The following is a 21,683-nucleotide window of genomic DNA, read 5'->3' as shown; positions in this document are numbered from 1 at the left end:
TACTATCTACTGAATATGTCCACACAGGGTCCTGCTGGCATGTCAAAGTTAATATATCTAAAATGGAATTCATCTCCCTGTATTCAATCTCTTTGTCTAATTTCTTTGTTTTCTATTAATAGTATCTCATTTTTTTCAGGTAGTTTAGGCTTAAGAGTCTATACTTACTGACTCCTCCCTTTTTTCCTTTTTCTCTTCCTTATACCCTCAACTTCCAGGAGCCCTAATAGAAGTCAAACAGATAAAGGACAGCAATATACCTCCCTGTGAACTCTGGGCTGCTCAGTCTCTATGTGGAGTACTATCTGATTCTAGCTACCCTCATTTCATGGAGTATATTGACAAATGGAAAGGCTTCTAGAAAATAGTGAATATTCAAAATTTGTATTAAGCAGAAACAGGATGGTTGTTATAGAACAGAACAAACATACATTGTACTTTGTGAGACACTAAAGTTAGCTGTGAGAGCAATCACCAAAAAACAAATTTTCAAATGAAATACTGAGAACCGGTTACAGGATACATGACCCTTCATCTAGATTAAGAATTTAAAAGAGCTAGCTTTTGTATAAGGAAAGAAAAATTGTGAAGCAACCTCTTCAGAGACAGTTGTGCATTCCATTTCAATCCCCTCATTCCCAAGCCCAAGCCCAGTGTGTGTTCTTCAGTGTGGTGGGAGAGATGGATGTGCATTTCCTGCACCTGAAGGCCAGAGGGACTGGGGTTTCATTCATCTCGTGGAAAGTTACAGAGCTCTATGGCTGCTCAGAAAACATGGCTGTCTAGGAAGCAGCAGTACTCATGTCAAAATGAAGATCAAAATTAGTGAAACCCAAGGGCCAGAGGTGTTATCTGTGGAAACTGACTCTGAGGTTATATTGAAAAGTATTCTGACCAAGCAGGTGGCCTTCCAGGGTTAGGGTCCCCAGCAGTAAGGGGCAATGATGTATAACACTGTGGGCTGGAGTTGAAAGACAACTCACTGAAGGAGCAACGTTTTCTGTATTAAAAGAATTATAGTGAGTGGACCAAAAGGAACTCTCTAAATCCTTGTTACTCAAAGCATGGACCATAGGCTAGCACCATTTGCAGCAGCTGGGAGCTTATCCTAAATGCAAAATCTCAGACATCATCCCATATGTACTGATTCAGAATCTTCATTGTGATAAGATTTCCACATGATGAATGTGCACATTAAACTTTAAGACTTAGGAGCTGGTTTGGGGTGGTATTAGTCAAGTAAGAACTTTCCTGTGCCCCCTTAACTTTTCTCTCTCCCATGCTGAGATCTCTGTGTTTAGGAGCAGCAGTGACAGAGTTGGAAGATGAGCAAGGGAGAGTGTAGAGAAAGCTGCCATGCTCTCATCCTCAAAGGCTGGAGGCAGGAGTATGGAGAATAGGAAGATGACTTACTTCCAGTGAAAACGAAAACTCAATTAATATGTTTGATTGGGACACTTTAAATAACTGTTTTATTTTAGTATTTACAACTTAAAGTGATGGTAGAATATCTCATTCCCTGAGTTTGAGCAGAAATGGCTTGGGCATGGCACCACAGGGGGCTGAACACCTCTGAGCAGACTCAAAAGGAAGTGGGAGACGAAAGAGGAGATGCTTTTTGAAGACTATCTGTGATCCTGGAGCTTCTGATTACCATTCCACACTGGGTAACTCTTGTCTTCTCATATTTGGATGACTATTATGTAGAAAAGCACCAAACACTGGTCAATTGGCAGACATTACCAAACATTACTATGAGATTTGGGTTGGCAGACTGTAAAAATCTGTGATTGCTAATAACTTCTAATCAAAAAAGAGAAGTGCATTGTCATATAGAGCGATGCATTCCTTACTCCACTAAGACCTAAGTAGAGAAAAAAAAAAATACCCCTCTAGCCCAGGATGCTATATTGAGACTTTCTCCTTCAGGTGAGAGATATGGTTTATATTGATCCTAAACGTCTATAATTTTTTGCTATAATCAAAGTTGTGCCCTCAAGGACTATTTGAGATGATGGGTTTGTCTTTCTCTATATTGGTGACCAAAACTATTACCAAAGCTTCCTGACTTTTTATATCTATGGCTCTTTACATTTTTATGTTTCTTCCCTTGATGTCATCTTATCAGCTATTAGATCTCACTTGCTTCCTACTCAGTCTTAATTTGCTGTTTCTAATCATCTGTGGGTTGCAAAAACATATGGCCAAGCTTCAGAGAACTGTGTACAAACAAAGTAAACAAGCTCTGAAGGTGCTATCCCTTCTTATACATAGAGAATTTGGACTTTGTTCCATCTACTTGGCTGCTTAGGGGTCTTCTCCTCTTACAATCTAGTTCTCAGGAATGTATCAAATGGGCAAGTTTGGTAGCCAAAGAAGTCATTGTTATTGTCACAGCAAACCATATCGAAGTGGTAGTTTAAGACGCTGTAAGCATCCTTGCAGGGCAGATAGTTTAACAAACGAAACACACATCTCGGGGTACAAATTCGGATTCTATTACTAGTAGTTGGTAATCCAAAAATGAGACTCTTAACCTCCAAAGCCTTACTGTTTTCATTTGTAAATGAGGTAATAATACATTTTGTAGGGTTCTGGAAACAAAATGAGCCAGTGGTTGTGGTGTACTTGGCTTGTGTATAACCCGGTCAGTTTTTGTTCCCTTTCCCCACCCAATCTTACCTTCTCTTCAACTCTTGGAACTACAATGTATAAGGAATATAAATACACTGAAATACTTGGAGGAGGAAATAAAATCATGTCACACGCGCAGCAATTCAAAGACCTGGACACATTTGCTCTGAATAAGCAAAGATTCAGCAAATAACAATTGTCCTCAAAGGTTTGAAGGAGAGGCTGATGGCAGAAGGGTCAACTTTGATCAATATCTGATCAGAAAAGGAATTCCTCCTCTTTATTTTTGGATTCTATTCTGAGCTGTCCATCCTCCTGCCAGGAGGATGCCAGGTAGTCATTATCTGTCACCTGGACCCCTGTAGCCACCTACATACTCAGCTTCCTGACTCTAATCCAGTCCATTTTCTACATGACATCCAAAATGACCTTTCAAAACACAACGCTGGCCATGCCCTTCTGTTTAGGATTCTTCAGGCCCCCTTTGACATACGCCACATTCACACAATAGGCCATTTGTGTCTGTTATTCAGCCTTATTTGCCCCCACTTCCGTGGGTCCACTCCTACCTTCTGCTCCCCTCACCTATATATACCTCTTGTTCAGCAAAACCAAACCATGAGAATTTCCTCAGAGATACTCATCTGCCTCGTTGTCTTTAGGCCTGTCTGCTTGGAACGTACTCCAACTTGCCCATGGGGTGAAATGCTTAAAACTGAGTCATATTCTCTGGGAAGCCTTCCTATTCTGTCCTCTGCCCCACCTTCCGCCCACAGGATTATTCACTCCTTCTGTCCTACTTCTGTATCTCTACTGTGAAGTGTATTATATTTACACATTTGCCTATGAGTCTCTCCTTGTTGACTGTGAGCTTCCTCACCACACACATTCTAACCGTGTCTCCAGTACAGTGCCAGGAGTTCACCATGGAAAAGCCATAGCACTTAATAACCTCCAGCCCAGGCTGAGCTGCCAGGAGGATGCTCAGTGGCAGAGTAAACCATCCAGGTTCTTCTACCTTGAAGATTCACTATCTTCAGGTTTTGATGGTATATTTTTAAGATACCTTAATTTATACTGAGTTCCTTTAATTTGGAAATGCCATTATAAAGAGGAAGTATTAGGCTGACTAGAGCTTCTCAAATTTAATGTCAAGAGTCACCTAGAAAGTCTTGTTAAAATGTAGCTTCTGATTCAGCAGATCTGGGTTGAGGCTTAAGATTCTGCATTTCTAACAAGTTCCCAGATGCTACTGGTCCATAGACCATATGTTGAGTGGCAGCGGTTTATAGATTATCAAATTCAGCTGAAGTTTGGGTGTTAGGTTTACAATGAAATTGAAGCAGAAAATCTAGAAGTCAACATTTAAAAAACTTAAGCCAACACAAAACTAATAAACCAGTTCAATTATACCAGTGATGGAGAAATAAAGATTACTTTTTAAAAATGAGATTTTAACATAACATTTCAGAAATCCATCTACTGAATAAAGCATAAAACTTAAGACATGTATATAATTTGTAAACTTTTTAAAAAATACTTTAATGAATAAGAATAATTCTTTTCAAAGAGTTGGCTGACTATATGTAGAGGTAGCAGTTCAAAGAGATTAAATGCAGAATAAAGTAAGTTACTAAATTATCATTTTTAACTGTTAAAGCTTTCTATTTGACAGGAAAATAAGTTAAGCTAATTACTTGTTTTTAAAAAGAAACAGAACTGCTTCTCCTCCAGAGGTTTCTATGGTTTCATTTAATACTTTTCTATTAATAAATACATTAAAATAGGTTTTTGAAACACAATGGACACTAATTATGAGGCGAGAAACAAAGATTCAAATATATAGAAACCGAAACATTGCTTTATGTTCCCTGGGTCAATGACTCACAAACAGAAAATCTGTGCAGAACATTATTCATTCATGTTGCTGGTGTTGAAATGATAAAGAAGCATTTCCAGATCTTGTGACTTAGGAAATTATTGGTGAGACATAAAGAGTTAGAGAGCTACAGGATAGGGAATGTGTAACTTATGAGGCTAGAAAAACAGTAGAGTTGATAAAGCCATTCAGAGGGCAAGAGTCCACAATCCTTTAGTCAGTCATATTTCTATTAAAAATGGATATAGGGACATGCTGCAATATCCAAAGAACAATACAAACATTTCATGGGCAAATGTCACATGCTGCCATCTCTCATCAGTAGCAAATGTGACATTCTTTATCAAAGAGGTGTATTTTGCACATTGCTCTGCAAACTGAGAGTCTTAAGAAGACATCCGTATTGTTCTGTTCTTACGTAGATGAAGTGATCCCACACTCATTCTCTACTCAGAAAGAATGTATTTGTTGACTCAACAGAGTCACGTATGTTTTCTCACAATGGTTTATTGACATCCACAAACACTTTCACTATGGGATTTTAAAGTAAAGCCCCCCTCCTCCTGAAGCTGAGCTATACTCTACATGCCTATAACGAATCCTGTCTCAACAATGCCAAGTGTGATTCTGATCCAAGCTTCTGTCATCTTCTTTGGAAATCCTTCCAAACTCAGGGCCAGGAAACAATGATTATTTCTAAAGAGACTGAATTTACTTAATAACATCTCGACAGATGAAAAAAAGAGAGAGAATCTACATAGACCACACGAGATTTGAACTAAAAATATCAACAAAAACACATGATCACTGATTTTAGGGAAAAAAAAATAAAAATAAAAACAAGAACATTTTTCTCCCAATAAGAATGCAAATTAATCTCTTTGGGTTTTTTTTTTTTTTTTTTTTTTTTTTTTTTTTTTTTTTTTTCCATCATCTCAGTCAGGAAACTAGAACTTCTTTGCTCAAAGATTAGCTCCCAGAGGAAAAGTTCATCAAAACAGTGAAAACATGAGCCCTGCTCCTGCCCCCTAAAGTGTTATGCTTACACATGGTCATATTTTTTCCATTAGAAAGTGTGGGTGCCTTTTACTCTTTGTAAGCAATGTTTTCATTTGTTTTCTTTTTTCCACTTTCCAGCAGAAGAGATTGGCATGAATCTTTGTCACTCCTAGGAATAAGCATCGGTGTAAAAGTTTATTAGCTTAATTCACTACAGCCAGTGAGGTCAATGCCATGAATTCAGTCCTGGGAGAGAGAAGGAAAACTTAGTTCCAAGCATTAGATAGTCTAAACCTTCTTGTCATATTTGCACACCCACATCTGTGGTTTTCAAATGTATCTGTACATAAGGATCACTTTGCCTTTCCTTTAAAGCTGCATCAAGTCAATTAAGAGTGACCTGTTGAATCTGCCTCTTTAACCACTGCCCCATGTCGTGCTGATTCAGGTGGCCTGGAACCTTAATTCCGGAAACTCTTTAAACTCATTGGTCTGTCCAAAAGTCTGCGAGTTGGGGAATAAAATGACTGAGAAAGAGAGTAAATGCAAGTCGGAGCAAAGCTATGGCCCACTGAAGAAAGAGGTTAAAGAATGATCATCATGGAATAAAAGTAACTTATAGGGCAAATCAGGGGGAAAAATATCTCTTACTAATTTAGATCACAAAGTACATACCTGCTCAGGAATGTATAATAAACTCTTCTTACCCAGTTCTTTGCCTTAAAGGCTTTCCTAATAAGAGAGAGCTGTCACTTTTGTTCAGAATTGCTGCAGTTGGTTTAAACTTTACACATCAACAGTTCCAGGAACTGTTGGACTAGAGATATAAATAGAAAGCAATAACAGAAGTAATATATCACAAGAGCTAAAGCAATGGTACTTTCAAGCTATTAAAACAATTTACTACCTTGGAGTAGGGAAAGAGAGGGTGGTGGGCATAGAATCAGGCTTGCTCTGCTTGCTTTTATCTTAGCTGCAACAATCATAGGAAATGTCTGGATTTCCGGATGTTCCTCAGAAACTCCAGTTTTAATGAATTGAGAAGAGTTGCATGCAGGAAGTTGATATGTACCTATCTTTTCCATCTGTTATTTTATCCACGAAGCTTCATTTTTTAGATCAAGAATTTGCAGTGGTTACCATTTCCATGAGTGGCAGCTTACAGGTAGGAGTGTAAGAGTTGGGTTGGGGTGAGGGAGGGTCTACAGGTGAAAATGGGGGTACAGGAGGGTCTGTAATGGGTACAAGCCAGAAGAGAGAAGAAGACAGTTGAGCGCTTCATTTCTGTCTTAGGCCAAGTTCTTCTGAGACTTGTTGCTCCATAGGTGACTGGGGGTAAGAGTTCAGGAAGAGGGATGATAAAGTGGGTGAAATTGGGCCTTTGATGAATGTCTTGTCATGGGTTTCCCCAAAACATGTCCTGAGATATGGATGTGTTACAAGAGACTATTCAGCCCGTAATACCAGCAGGTGGAGAACTTAGGACCATTGCCTTTGGGGAACCCTGATTAACTGTGTAGAACATACTTCAGTATTATCCCAACTAAGGCAGGAGGCAGCTGGGTTATTCTCCACCAAGAGCATTATTATCTGGGTTATTCTCCACCTTTCTCAGTCCTGCTTAAAGCTGGCTTTCAGGTGTTACCTCCTAAGCATTTCTGGTCTGGCCCACACATGAACTAGGTGACTCCCAGGGGCCAGAGAAAACCCTCGGGGGAAAAGTCACAAGAGCTTCCCAATCGGGGTGCCCAGAAATGGGGAGCTGAGGGAATATGAGTGGGACACCAACAGTAACTGCCACCGGGGAAGACACAGGATGAACTGTGAGTCAAAAATTACGGTAACCAGACAGGGTAGCTCAGTTTCATGTGAAAGATCAAATAATCTCTTTTGTTAAAAATAAATGCTCAACTTCATTTTTTTCCTACTTCAGAAATATATCCTCTGTGGTCAATCTGCCTCAATGAAAAAAAACCCTGTAGCAAGCTATATAATTTAAATGTAATATGGCATCATTTCACATCATATCATATAATTCATTAATAGCTTTCTTTGTAGGAAATGGGAACAATGTTTTTCTGTTGTCTGCCCACTACACTACCACTATCATTTTCAAAATTATGATGATGATAACAATAAACTTATTATTCAATAACAAGTTTTAAAATACAGCTAAGGATGTCCTCTGGGTAGTTTCCTGGTGGAGAGGTATTGATTCCTCCCATAAGGATTGCCTAGTTATCATTGTCATATTTTATTTCTTCCATAATTAGCTTGGTAATTGTTGTCTGGGAATTTAAAATTTCAGCTCTTTCTTTCCTTCATTTCTCCCTTTCTTTTGTTCATTTCTGCCTTTCTTTCATTCATTTCTGCCTTTCTTTCTTCCTTCTTTTCTTCCTTCCATTTTTCTTCCTCCCTTTCCTCCTTTCTTTTCCTCATTTTGCTTGTTTATATTTGCTTTTAAAGTTTTTTACAATTTGTTTTTAAGTTAAAGGAGTCAGGGAGTTGGAAATCACTCTTGGGTTTCTCTGGGTTTCTGGTTTCAACAGGGGTTTGAAACGAGAATTATTCCAGGTTCCCAGCCCTTCCCATGGCTCCTTGCTGACCGTACCTGAGCTGCCGGACTGCTGCGGTATTCCATGTTTGCAGCTGATGCGCGTGCACCATGAGAAAAGAAAGGTTGGCTACTCTGCACTTCTCTCTTGGTGACTGTCCAGAATTTTGTTTAGACTCTGGAAGGGCTATTCCCTTGCTGCTGCAACGCTAATCCTGTGTTACCAAACTACCTGCCAAGGCAGCTTGGGGGCTGAGACAGATAGAATGGGGAGATAAGTCCAAGGAGACTGCTCATATGACCCTAAGCCACACTTGAGAGTACCCCAGAGGGTGCACTGGAGGGAAGAAATCAGATATCAGATCCCCCCAAGTGGAAATTTCCCAATGCACTCCATTTACCACTAACTGCTTGGTTCAAATGAAAATTCCCAGAGACCCACAGTAGCTTGGCAGAAGGCTGTATCAGCTGGAAGGCTGGGTTTTAGAGAGATGGTCTACCGTATCACTGAAGTCAAATCTTGGGAATCCTCATAATTCCCTGCAAATCCAGAAGGTTTACAAGCTCCTATGATACGATTACTCCAAGTTCCCACTGGTACCCACATATAAAGCAGCTTCAATTAACCACAATGGGTAGAGACTTAGTCATTCTGCTTCATTTAATTTTTCTGGTTACAAAACCTTTCTTTTATTTCAAGTCTTATTTAAATTTTCTTAAATCTTCTTACCTCACTAAAAAGTCTAAAGAGCAGACAAATTTTATTCATTCTCTGAGCCATTTTCGCATTTAAAATTGATCATTCCAAACATATTATTTTTCACTGTGTACTATTTTTGTTGCAATTAGAGAAGGCAGATAGAATATTAGATTCTCAATGGACACTAAGGTCAGCTTGTTTTCTAATGTTTCTGTTCTTTCTTTAAAACTCTAGGGTAATTAGGGGCTGTGTTTTGTATGGTTATGATGAGTTGATGCTTAGCAGCGGTAAGTTTACCCTATGTTTATTTGCCCTTGCTGATAAATTTCTTTAGATGTGATTTTAAGAGTTTTTAAATTTTGACTTGGTTCACCAGTGCAGCTATATTGCAAAGCAACTCAAAGGGAAGGCACTCGCTTGAATTCAATATAGCAAATGTCTCCAGAATATCTGCGTGCCAGGCACCTGACTTCAATTGTTTTTCTATTTGCCCATATTACAGTGTTGAATCCCTTAGGAATCACTCAATCCATGTGTTTGGCGGGTACACAAGGGTGCTATTAGGACCCTCATTGTGATGTTCGTGACTTGTCACTTTCTGTCTCTTTTATTTGCAGTTCTCACGAAAATCTCCTCAAATACAAATATCACCCACACTTTCAGTTCTTTGCTAGTGGGATTATTATTTTCTTCTTTCAAATATGGCAGCATTTTGGATGCTCGGGGATAACGGTCAGCCCCAGAAGAACCTTTCCACTGGACACAGCCAAACCTGGTGACACATGCATCAAAGCAAGGCGATGTTTTCATCCCTTTTATAGCTTCTGCTGGTGCGAAAATTGGGGCTCTACTGCGGGATATTGAATCACACTTTCTAAGTTTTTTCAAGACACGGAGGAAAAGGCTTCTTTTTGCCCCATTTTTAAAAATACCAATGTTAAACCTATGAGCAAGTATAATGTCCGGACAAAGCTTACCAAGGAAATTCACAGAGCATGACAGGTTTCCTTACTTTGCCGCACTATGATATAATTAATTTGAGAAGGGACATTCAGAGCATTTTAGAAGTCCGCTTTAGGAACAGTGATCATAATACAGTAATTCCATCTCTGTTCTAGGGAAAAGAAGAATAACCACACGGGCCATGTTGTAAAGCCTCTTTGCCCAAAAAGGGCTTTTTCAAGAATTATCATGATGGTAAATTAGTCATTTGCAACTTGAAACACATTTCCCTCTAGAAATTATGTATAAATAGCAGTGTTTTCAGGTAGGAATTTCTTCCCAGAATTTCATGAGAAACGATTTTCCAAATCCTAGATTCCAAGAAAAATTGAAAAACCAGGAAAATAGGGAAAAGAATTATAATTCTCCTGTAAGAATTAAACCTCACCAATCAACCTAGATGCCTCATTGGTTCTAAGAAATTCACAAATATCAAGTCAGAAGCAAGAGAAGTAAAAACTGACACAAGAGATTGACGGTAAAAGTCAAGGTTTTCAGGTAACATAATAGGTTTACATAGGAGAGAAATGACCAGTCTAATCAGTCACTTCCGCTTGCAGCTGCCATAACGTGTGTATTCATAGCCTATATGTATGGTATCCTTCATACAAGTGCTGTGAGAAACATTCAATCGATCAAGTTTGAGAAACAAAATGTGTCCTTAAGTGGGGAATTTACTTTAGTATTGTGTTGTTAAGTTGCTAGAAGATGTAAATGTAACATCATTTGATTACTACCAAACAATGTTCACTACCATTTTCCAGTATTTAAATACTCAATGTAAGCTACAGTTCTTAGTAAGTTTTTTCTAAACTTAATATTTTTTATTTATTAATCAAATATTTCTAGGTAGCCACAATCATGCATTTTAAGAATATGAAGACTGTTGGACATATTTTAAGAATAACACAATTTTAGAAATTCCCAAGAATTCCAATTCCTTTTTCTGAATTCCAAATTATTAAAATGTGTCAGAACTTGGAAATACTAGCAATTTTCTTTCCAGGCATAGCAAACAGACATTTATAGTATTGTCTGCCCAACACCACTCCCTTCTTCTGGACCCATGCCCTTCTCCCCTCCCCACCACATAGCCATAGCAAAAGCTGTCATCCTCTTTCCCCTGGTCACACATGATTGGTCCAAAGATGACCACTAATGAGTTCTCTGAATTTTATCAGATTGGAACTAGGGAAAATAGTCTGCTTCCAACTAAAGGCAGAAGCTATGAAATGTAAACAGTACGTAGAGACATAGATGAGGAGCATAGAGTGAAAGGAGGATGTTCAAGTACCCATTGTCTATGAATCCACCTGCCCCTCTGTCTTTCCCGTGGGTTGGTTGTTCAACCTTGCCCTCAACTACTATCATGGTTTCCTCCTCTTTGCTTCAGTAGTTCAGGCTGGGTTCTTATTTTTGCAATCAAATGAGGAATTGATTAATACATGGTGTTAACTTATTTAATACTAATGTAGTTAAAATATTTGACCTCTGATCATAAAGAATTATAATAACTAACAACAACAATCATAAAAATAAAAAGAAAGATTACTTTAAAATGGCAATGCTACTGTAACTGTGAAGCAGCAAGTAATCATCAGATATCCATATTTTGGGGTAAGTTAAATTATCAGAACTCCAGGCTAATAGGGCAAGCGACAGGTTCCCAAAGCACCCTACCTTTCATTTCTTTTCCTTTCTTTTTTTTTTTTGTTTTCTTTTCTTTTCCTTTCTTTTCCTTTCTTTTCAACATATTCATCTGTTTCCCTGTTTAAGTGGTTTGTCTCACTCATAACCTTCAAGCTGTGTTAAGTGTAGGAGTCATGACTATCTCCTTCATCGCTATATCCTCAGTACCTAGCACAGAGTTAGATACATAGCAGTTGCTCCACAAAGATTTCTAGAATAAGAACTAAGGAACACATAAAAGTGGCTCAAGCCTGTAATCCCAGCACTTTGGGAGGCCGAGACGGGCGGATCACGAGGTCAGGAGATCGAGACCATCCTGGCTAACACAGTGAAACCCCGTCTCTACTAAAAACACAAAAAACTAGCCGGGCGAGGTGGCGGGCGCCTGTAGTCCCCGCTACTCGGGAGGCTGAGGCAGGAGAATGGCGTGAACCCGGGAGGCGGAGCTTGCAGTGAGCCGAGATTGCGCCACTGCACTCCAGCCCGGGCGACAGAGCAAGACTCCGTCTCAAAAAAAAAAAAAAAAAAAAAAAAAAAAGTAATAGCACTCTGGGTATGTGGATGAGGAAAGAGCTCGACATTGAACTTAACCCCGGTACCTTGACTGGTAAGAAAGAAGGAAGGTTTATGCATCGAACAAAACTAAGGAAAACTCCAGACAACAGGACAATAGTGTCGGCCTGACATTAAAGGATCATGGTCACGAAAGGAGAGAGGAGAGATACCATCTATCACAGAGCTGTCCGGAATAGCCCCGAAAGGATCCAGGCCATCACGCAGCTTCAACAAGATCCACCAGTGTCGGCCTCGGGGATCTGGAGTAGTTCTTCCCCAGTCCCCAACTCCAACCCACCACATGCTGAATTGGACTGGCAATAAATGGAATTGGGAAGGCTCAGCAAAAAATTTACTTTGGATATATTTGAAAGCAGAAGCCACAAGAGGGCAGAATGAATGTTGAGGTTGGGGCTTGTTGCCTGTCCTGTCTCAGCTGCCTTCAGTGACGGGGTTGTGAGGGTAGACAAAAAGTTACTGGAATTTTCAATTTGGGGGTTTTAGCTCAAGTGAACTTTTTTTCACATGCTAAAAATGAAGGACTATCTCTAGACTGGAGATCCTAGAGAGTATATAAATACTTTAGGCTGATTGAAGATGAAGGAAAACGGGTTTTAAGGCTGAGAACTAGAGAGAGACCAGGTCCTTAGAGCTTAGCGAATGCAATTCCAAGGAGTTTGTAACTTTATCCCCTAGGCCGCTACTACTCAAAGTGTGGTCCGTGGGCAAGCTGCGTTGTCATCGCTTGTTCAAAATACAGAATCTGGAGCCCAGACCTATTGAGTCAGAATCTGCAATTTAACAAAATGCCCAGATTGTTTGAGCTCATATTAAACTTGGAGAGGCATGAGTCTAGACAATGGGGAGTCATTAGAATTTCATGTGGGAAGTGTCATGATAAATTTGTGTTTTGGAAAGGGGATTGTAGAGGATTCAGTAGGGGACTGGCATTGAGCCACAGACCAGTTAGAAGGATATGACAGCTGTTTAGGCATGAAATGTTACAGACTCAACATCAAAATGAGAATGTTTTTTAAAAAGCAGAAGTAGCATATACAATTAAGATATATTTGAAAGATAGAATCAGCAGGACTTGATGGTACATTAATTAGATATCAGGTTTAAAGAGGAGAGAGGGGAGAAGTACAGTAGGTGTCTAGATTGTTTGCCAGATAGGCCAATGTGGCAAATGATGATACAACTCTTTTTAAGATCAAGAATACAGAAAGAAAAACAGGCATAGAAATAAAGAACTATTATTTTAGCTTTTGACATATTGACATCTTAGGTGTGCCTAGAAAGCAAGTGGAAGCACTGCTGGGAAAACCTCACAGCATGACTGTGAAAACTAAAGAAGGCATTGTAGCAAAAACACGTGGCAAATCACCAAACACTACAAATACATTAAATAGCATTTTAAACAACTTATAGGGTTTTGATAGGAAGTGATGTCTCATGCCTGTAATTCCAGCATGTTGGGAGGCTGAGGCAGGTGGAACACTTGAGGTGAGGAGTTTAAAACCAGCTTTGGCAACACAAGACTCTGTCTCTATAAAAAAAATAAAAAAAATAACTGGATGTGGTGGCACACACCAGTAGTGCTACTCTGGAGGCTGAGGTGGGAGGAGTGATTGAGCCTGGGAGGTTGAGGTTACAAGTGAGCTATGATCATGCTGCTGCACTCCAGTCTTGGTGACACAGGGAGACTCTTCTCAAAAATAAAACTAAGATAAAATAAAAACATCTTATAGGCTTCACTGCAGTATGTTTTCTTTAATATTCTCATTTTGGTTAGGTAAGGAAGGATTAAGAAGCATCATTATTATCCTTGTGAACCCTAATTTGGAGTTCTAACAGCAGACATCAAGGTGAAAAACCCAGCAAGAAGGGTAGGAAGGACGACACCTAAAAGAAGAGGAATAATTTGCAAATAGTTTAGTGGTGATTGAAAAAAAGTAATATATACACAACCAGAAGTCACTGATAGTACGTACTATAAATCTACATTATTAAACATGGTAGCAACTAGCCACATATGCCTACTGAGCACTTGAAATGTCACAAGTCACAATGAGATGTGACGTAAGTGAAAAATACACACAGGAGTCTAAACACTTAGAAAAAAATAAGGTGAAGTATTTCATTAATTTTTATATTGATTATATGATTAAATGATGGTATTTTGAGTATATTGAGTTAACTCAGATGTATTATTAATGTGGATTTCACCTGTTGATTTTCATGTATGTGACTCACCTCTGTGCCTCATATGACATTTCTGTGTGACAGTGCTGGAATAGAGCATGACTACAAAACTGACTGTTATTGAGTCTCCAGGATTCTTGCATCTCACTTTGGACACGTCTTCCCTTACATTATGTGGACTGACTCTCCAAAGGTTTCCCATTCCATCCTAATTCCTTTCTTTGCTCATTGCTTCCCACCAGAAAGTAAAGTGTAACTAATAGAAGGAGATGGTCTATGACTTGCCACATTCTCTTGGACAGATCTTCTGCTCTCTTCTAACAGCCTGTCTCTCAAATTTATCCATCACAATAAGCGATCTCTTGAATTTGGGTTGGAAGGAAATCTCAAGATAATCTAATCCCATATCCTCCTTTTATGGATGAAAAAACTGAAGGTCCAGAAATGCCAGGAAGTACACCTAATGATATACCTCCACTTGTACTTTCTTGACACTTTCTCCCCAGACCTAGCTGACCTGAAGCTGAATTTTATCTTCAAAGATGAATGTTGTGGAAATATGTAGGAGGAGATACAATGTTGATCTGAACACTACTTGGGAGATGATGGGAGGAGAGGTGAGAGGATTCATTTATGAATCCCCCATTTCATATAATGAGTAAGAGGGTAGGTCGTCTGGAGAGAGTTACAGTGTGTGAGAAATTTAGAAAATTAGAAATTTAGAAAAATAACTGCGAAAAATGGACAGGGCGTCAACAAGAGATGAATACAAGGTTTTCCAAGTAACAGTGAAGGCTTTGTCTCTGTGCACCACAGTAAGTAGGTATTCAAATAGAATGTTATAAAAAGAAACATGCAGGAACCACTCTGTCCTGTCTCCCTCCTTTAGAAATAGTTGAATACTTAGGATGCACGTAATGGCTAGTAGCACTTACTTTAGTCATAGACTAGGAAAACATTTGACACTTCTGTGACATACCAGTTGTTTGACAACATAATCAGGCCATATTTCCTCTGGCTGGGAGGGATTTTCAAAATATAGAGTATATGAGTTTCCTAGGACTGAAGTAACAAAATACCACAAACTAGATGGCTTAAAACCATAGATGTGTATTGTTCTCACAATTCTGGAGGCTAGAATTCTGAAATCAAGGCGTCAGCGGGGCTACGTTTTCCCTGAAACGTGTTGGGGAGAATGCTTCCTTGCCTCTTCCCATCCTCTGATGGTTTACTGGCAATCCTTGGCATTCCTTAGCTTGCAGCTACAAAACTTCAGTCTCTGCCTCCATGATCACATGATGTCCCCCTCTCTGTGTCTGCATCTCTGTGTTCTACTCTCCTCTTCTTGTGAGGACACCAGTCATATTGGATTAAGGGCCCACCGTCCTGCAGTAGGACCTCATCTAACTCATTATAATGTCAGCAACGCTGTTTCCAAATAAAGTCACATTCTGTTGTACAAGGAATCAGGACTTGAACACATCTCTTTGGGAGCCACAATTCAACCACAGCATAGAATATTCCTTCTCTATAGATGCATTACATTTGGATAAGATGTTTACCGAAGACTTTGGGTAAAAGTCTTAGACGAGATGGCATAAGTCCGTTTCTCTCTGCTCCTCTCTGCCCAGTAAAATTATGAACCCCTGTAATAGCACAAGAGACAACCAAAGGAAAACTGCAAAAAGCATGAAGAAGAAGGTAAACTCATGTGAGATCCAGAATTGGAGGAAAAACACAGCAGGGTGTCTTACATCCCCCACCCAACAGAAAAAGGTGACTCAGACCCATCATGACCTAGAAGCTGAGTCCATCCAGGACTCCAAACAAGCAACAGAAGGCAGTCTAGGTAAGGTCGTTCCTCCTATGGCTCGAACAGACCCTCTGACAACACCAGGTAAGCCTCTGGTCCCATTGTAAGAGGGGTTTGGTTTGGAGTCCCACTAACAATAAACCGACTGGAGAAGTGTTCCCCTTTTCTGCTCTGCTTACACTCCCCTCCCTTACGAAAAGATACTGGGGCACCCAGCAGCATCAGCAAGAGGGATCTCACCACAACAAGCCTGGCCGAAGCTTCATTGCCTCCACAGGCCTGAGACTTCCCTCCACCAGCCAGAAAAACAGCAGTGCCCATTAGGAGAGATCCTGCCACAACCAGCTCCTGGACTGAGAAATGCTTTCCGTCTCCCACAGGCAGGCATGATCCCAGCACTATAAGGGCAGGAAAGCCTCTTTGTCCTCATGAGCCAGAGGCTCCCTTCCCCCATGAAGAGACATCTGTGCCCCAGGGTGGAGAAACCTCTCCCACCCCTTAGGCAGCACCAGTAGGGATTAATAGAAGTCCCAGTGGCACCAGATAAACCCAAGCAGACCAAAATAACACCCACAAAGACTTTAAAAATTAAACTGTCATTGGAACCACAGCCCACAATAGTATGCCAGGATCTGCAGGATAAAACTAAACAGAGTGACTTGCATGCTAAACTAAAAGATTTAAATAGGACCTAGAATCTTCACAAATACACAAAATGTCCAGGATACCATAAAAATTACCTGTCATACCAAGAACCAAAAAAAATAAAAAAAAATACAATTTGAATGAGAAAAGACTATCAACTGATGCTAATCCTGAGATAAATTGGATGTTGGAATTATCTGAGAAGGATTTTAAACCAGCTGTTATAAAACGTTTTTACAATCAAGTACAAACTTCCTTAAAATGAATGGAAAGAAAAGAAAACCCTAGGAAAGAAAGAGAAGTTATGAAAAGGTATCAAGTGGAAATTACAGAACTAAAACAATAACAGAAATCAAGAAATCACTTAATGGACTTAATAGAGTGGGACATGACAGAAAGTAGAATCAGCGAATTTGAAGACAGAAAAATAAAATGTATATAATCTGACAACAGAGAAAAAAATAGAGAAAAAAAATGAACAGAACCTCAGGAATCTATGGGGCAGTAAGAAAAAAATCCAACATTTAGATCATCAGAGTTATAGAAGGAGAGGAGAAGGAGAGTAAGACAAAAAGAAATATTCACAGAAATAACAGCTTAAATTTTTCCAAATTTGGCAAAACACATAAACCTACAGGTACTAGAAGCTGAGTCAATCCCAGGCAGGATAAACTCAAAGAAATCCACGCCTAGACATATCATAATTAAACCTCTGAAAATTAAAATGAGACAAGGGAAAAAAATCTTAAAAGTTATTGTTGCTGACAGACCTATCCTTAAAGACTGAATAAGGGAAGTGCTTCAAGGAAAAATAAAATGGTAAAATAAAGAAACGTGGAGTATCAGGAAGGAAGGAAAAAGCATAAAGAAGAGAAATACAGGTACATAAAATAGACTATCATTTTTCTCATGATTTTTATGAACAACACTTGATTATTGAAAGAAATCTATAAACCATCTTATATTCAATACAATATTTAGAAGTGAGGAAGGTAAAGGAAGCTAAAAGGAATTTAGGTTTTCATAATCCACTAAGGTGGTAAAATGTTTAAACCAATAAACTCTGATAAGTCACATGTAATACTTAGTGTAATACTCAGGCAACCACTCTGAAAACTATACAAACAGATACACTCAAAAACAGTGTAAATAAACCAAAATGGACCTCTAGAAGTATTCAAGTAAACCACAGGAAGTCAAAAGAAAAGAACATGGGAATGGGAACCAAAGGAAACCAAAAAGTAAATACATACTATGGCAGATTTAATCAGTAACAAATTAATAATTACCTGAAAAGTAAAGAATTTAAATACACCAATTACAAGGGACCCGAATAGACATTTCTTCAAAAAAGAAATGCAAATGACCAACACATATATGAAAAAATGCCCAACACTACTCATCATTAGGAAAATGCAAATTAAAACCAAAATGAGATATCACCTCACATTTGTCAAAATGGTTACCATCAAAAAGGCAAAAGATGACAAGTATTGGAGAGAATGTGGAGAAAAGGGAACACTTGCATGCAGTTAGAGAGAATGTAAATTAACACAGCCATTATGAAAAACATTGTAGAGGCTGCTAAAAGAACTAAACTAAAATTACCATATAACCCAGCAATTCCACTTCTGGGTATTTACCCCAAAATTTTGAAATCAGTATGTCAAAGAGATATCTGCACTCCCATGTTCATTGCTGCATTCTTCACAATAGCCAAGTTATTGAATCAACCTAAGTGTCCTTCAGCATATGAATGGGTAAAGAAAATGTGTCTACACACAATGGAATACCAGCCAGCCTTTAAAAAGAAAGAAATGTTGTCATTTGAAACAACAGAGATGGAGGCTGGGCACAGTGGCTCATGCCTGTAACCCCAACACTTTGGGAGGCCAACGTGGGTGGGTCACCTAAGGTCAGGAGTTCGAGACCAGCCTGGCTAACATGGCGAAACCCTGTCTCCACTAAAAATACAAAGATTAGACAGGCATGGTGGCATACACCTGTAATCCCAGCTACTTGGGAGGCTGAGGCACAAGAATCGCTTGAACCCAGGAGGCAGAGGTTGCAGTGGGCCAAGATCGTGCCATTGCACTCCTGCCTGGGTGACAGAGTGAGACTCCATCTTAAAAAAAGAAAGAAAGAAAGAAAGAAAAATAGAAATAACATGCATGGAATAGGAGAACATTATGCTAAGCAAAATAAGCCATGCACAGAAACACAAATGATGCATGTTCTCACTCATATGTGAAATTTAAAACAAGTTAACTCAAAGAAGCAGAGAGTACAATGGTGGCTATCAGAGGCTGGGGATTTGGGGTCATGGGGAGATGATGGTCAAAGTGTAAAAGGCCCCAAGTAGACAGGGAAAATACTTTCTTTTTCACTTTGAGATGTATTGCATGGTGTGGTGAATATAGTAAATAATGATGTACATTTCAAAAATCACTAACAGTAAATTTCAAATGTTCTCACCAGAAAAATTGGGAAACATGTGAGGTGATGAATATGTTAATTAGCTTGATTTAACTATTTTACATTATATTCATAATATTCACTTTTTCCCTTTTATTTAAAAAGTTATACAAATTAGGCCGGGCACAGTGGCTCATGCCTGTAATCCCAGCACTTTGGGAGGCCCAGGCAGGTGGATCATGAGGTCAGGAGATTGAGACTATCCTGGCTAACACGGTGAAACCCCGTCTCTACTAAAAATACAAAAAAATTAGCCGAGTGCTGTGGTGGGTGCCTGTAGCCCCAGCTACTCAGGAGGCTGAGGAAGGAGAATGGTCTGAACCCGGGAGGCGGAGGTTGCAGTGAGCCGAGATTGCACCACTGCACTCCAGCCTAGGCGACAGAGCGAGACTCTGTCTCAAAAACAAAAAACAAAACAAACAAACAAAAAAAGTTATACAAATTATATTTTGTTATTTAACATTTACTGCCTACATGGCCCATAAAAAATTTTTATTTTACAATTAAGTTTTTAAATAACCCCTGAAGAAAATCACAATTACATTATAAACTAAAAATTTGTATTTGATAAATCAGTGACAGCAATGTTAAAAAAAGAGAGAAATTGAAAGAGAGATTTAATAAGCGTTTCACAAGTATCTAGGAGCATCTCTAACCTCGTTTTAGAGAATTTAGGTCAAAATCCTTACCTAGACTGCACATAGAGCAAGAGCTGCGGAACACATGGATTAATATCCCTTGCAGTCTGTGTAATGGCACCTGGACCGCTTTTCATGTCATAGTCTTAGTCTTTTTCTTTTTCTGGCATAATTCATGATTGAGCACCATTTTCATGTCAAATTTAAATTAATGGGATACTAGTGATAGTTTTGCTTATGACTATTAGTACTTAATCTGTTCTAGATGGTAAATAGTTTAATCTATAATATCACCTTACGGATTTTGTCTCTTTAAATTGATTAGCCTATTTAAATTAGCATATTAACCTAAAGGTATAACTAAAAATATACTAAGGATATAAACAAAATAGATTCTGAGAAAAATGTATTGTCATTATTAATGAGAGTCAGGTTTCTTAAAGTATCATTTATATTTATATGCAAAATGAATGATACAGGACAAACCAGGAAGTACTGACTTACTAGAAGGACAGCACTCTACACACAGGGAGTCTGTGATTCCCAAACCTACTGATGCCCTGTACTTCTCTACAGATTCTGGTAAGCCCAGAGGCTGAGCCCTAAACTGCTTTGGAGCCACTGAATAAGAATGTCTGAAAGAAAGATGAAGAATTTGCACTTTTAATTTTTTTCCTTCAGTTAATTCTGATGCACATAGCCTACACAAAATTCTGGGAATCAATATATTAAGTCAGAGTCAGAAAACTCTTTTTCTGAAAAGGTCTGGATTGCTTATTTGTTTACACGTTGTGGTCCATATGATCTCTCTTTCAACTGTTCAACTCTGCTTTAGTATGAAAGCAGCCATAGACAATATGTAAACAAACAGTTGTAGCTGTGTTCCAATCAAATGACTTACAGACACTGAATTTGAATTTCATGTAACTTTCACATGTCATGAAATAGTTCTTTATTTGACTGGGCTCAGTGGCTCACACCTGTAATCCTAGCACTTTGGGAGGCTGAGGTGGGCGGATCACTTGAGGTTAGAAATTCAAGACCAATCTGGCTAACATGGTAAAACCCCGTCTCTACTGAAAATACAAAAACTAGCGGGGCATGGTGGCGCATGCCTGTAATCCCAGCTACTTGGAAGGCTGAGACAGGAGAATCGCTTGGACTTGGGAGGTGGAGGTTGCGGTGAGTCGAGATCACGCCACTGCACTCCAGCCTGGGCAACAGAGCGAGACTCCATCTCAAAAAAAAAAGAAAGAAATATTTCTTTATTTGATTTTTTCAGCCATTCAGAAATATAATACTATACTTGGCTCTCTGGCTGAACACAAACGGGCAGCAACAGAGATTAATATGACGGCCTTAATTTGGTAAGCCCTTTATTAAATCATTAATCTTACTATTATTTCCATCATGGTTAATGATTATAAAATTGACCCTGAACAACGTGAGGGTTTAGGAGCGATGCCCCTCCATGCAATTGAACATTTGTGTTTAACTTTTGACTTCCCAAAAACGTATCTACGAATAGCCTACTATTGACCAGAAGCCTTAGTGATTACATAAACAACGAATTAACGTGCATTTTGCATGTTATATGTGTTACATACTGTATTCTTAAAATAAGGTAAGCTAGGAAAAAAATTGTTAAGAAAATCATACGGAAGAGAAAATATATTTTTCATTAAGTGGAAGTGAATCATCATTAAGGTCGTCATTGTTGAGTAGAGTGAGGAGGAGGAGGAGGAGGAAAAGTAGGATTGGTCTTCCTGTCTCGGGGAAGCAGAGGTGGAAGAAAAGCTGCGTAAAAATGGATCCCGCAGTTCAAACTCATGTTATTCAAAAGCCAACTGCAATGTATTTTATATTGTTTTAAATCTACTGGAAGAGCTCAACAT

Source organism: Chlorocebus sabaeus, chromosome 15, assembly GCF_047675955.1.
Source record: "Chlorocebus sabaeus isolate Y175 chromosome 15, mChlSab1.0.hap1, whole genome shotgun sequence".
NCBI classification, from domain to species: Eukaryota; Metazoa; Chordata; class Mammalia; order Primates; family Cercopithecidae; genus Chlorocebus; species Chlorocebus sabaeus.
This window is presented reverse-complemented; position numbering follows the sequence as displayed.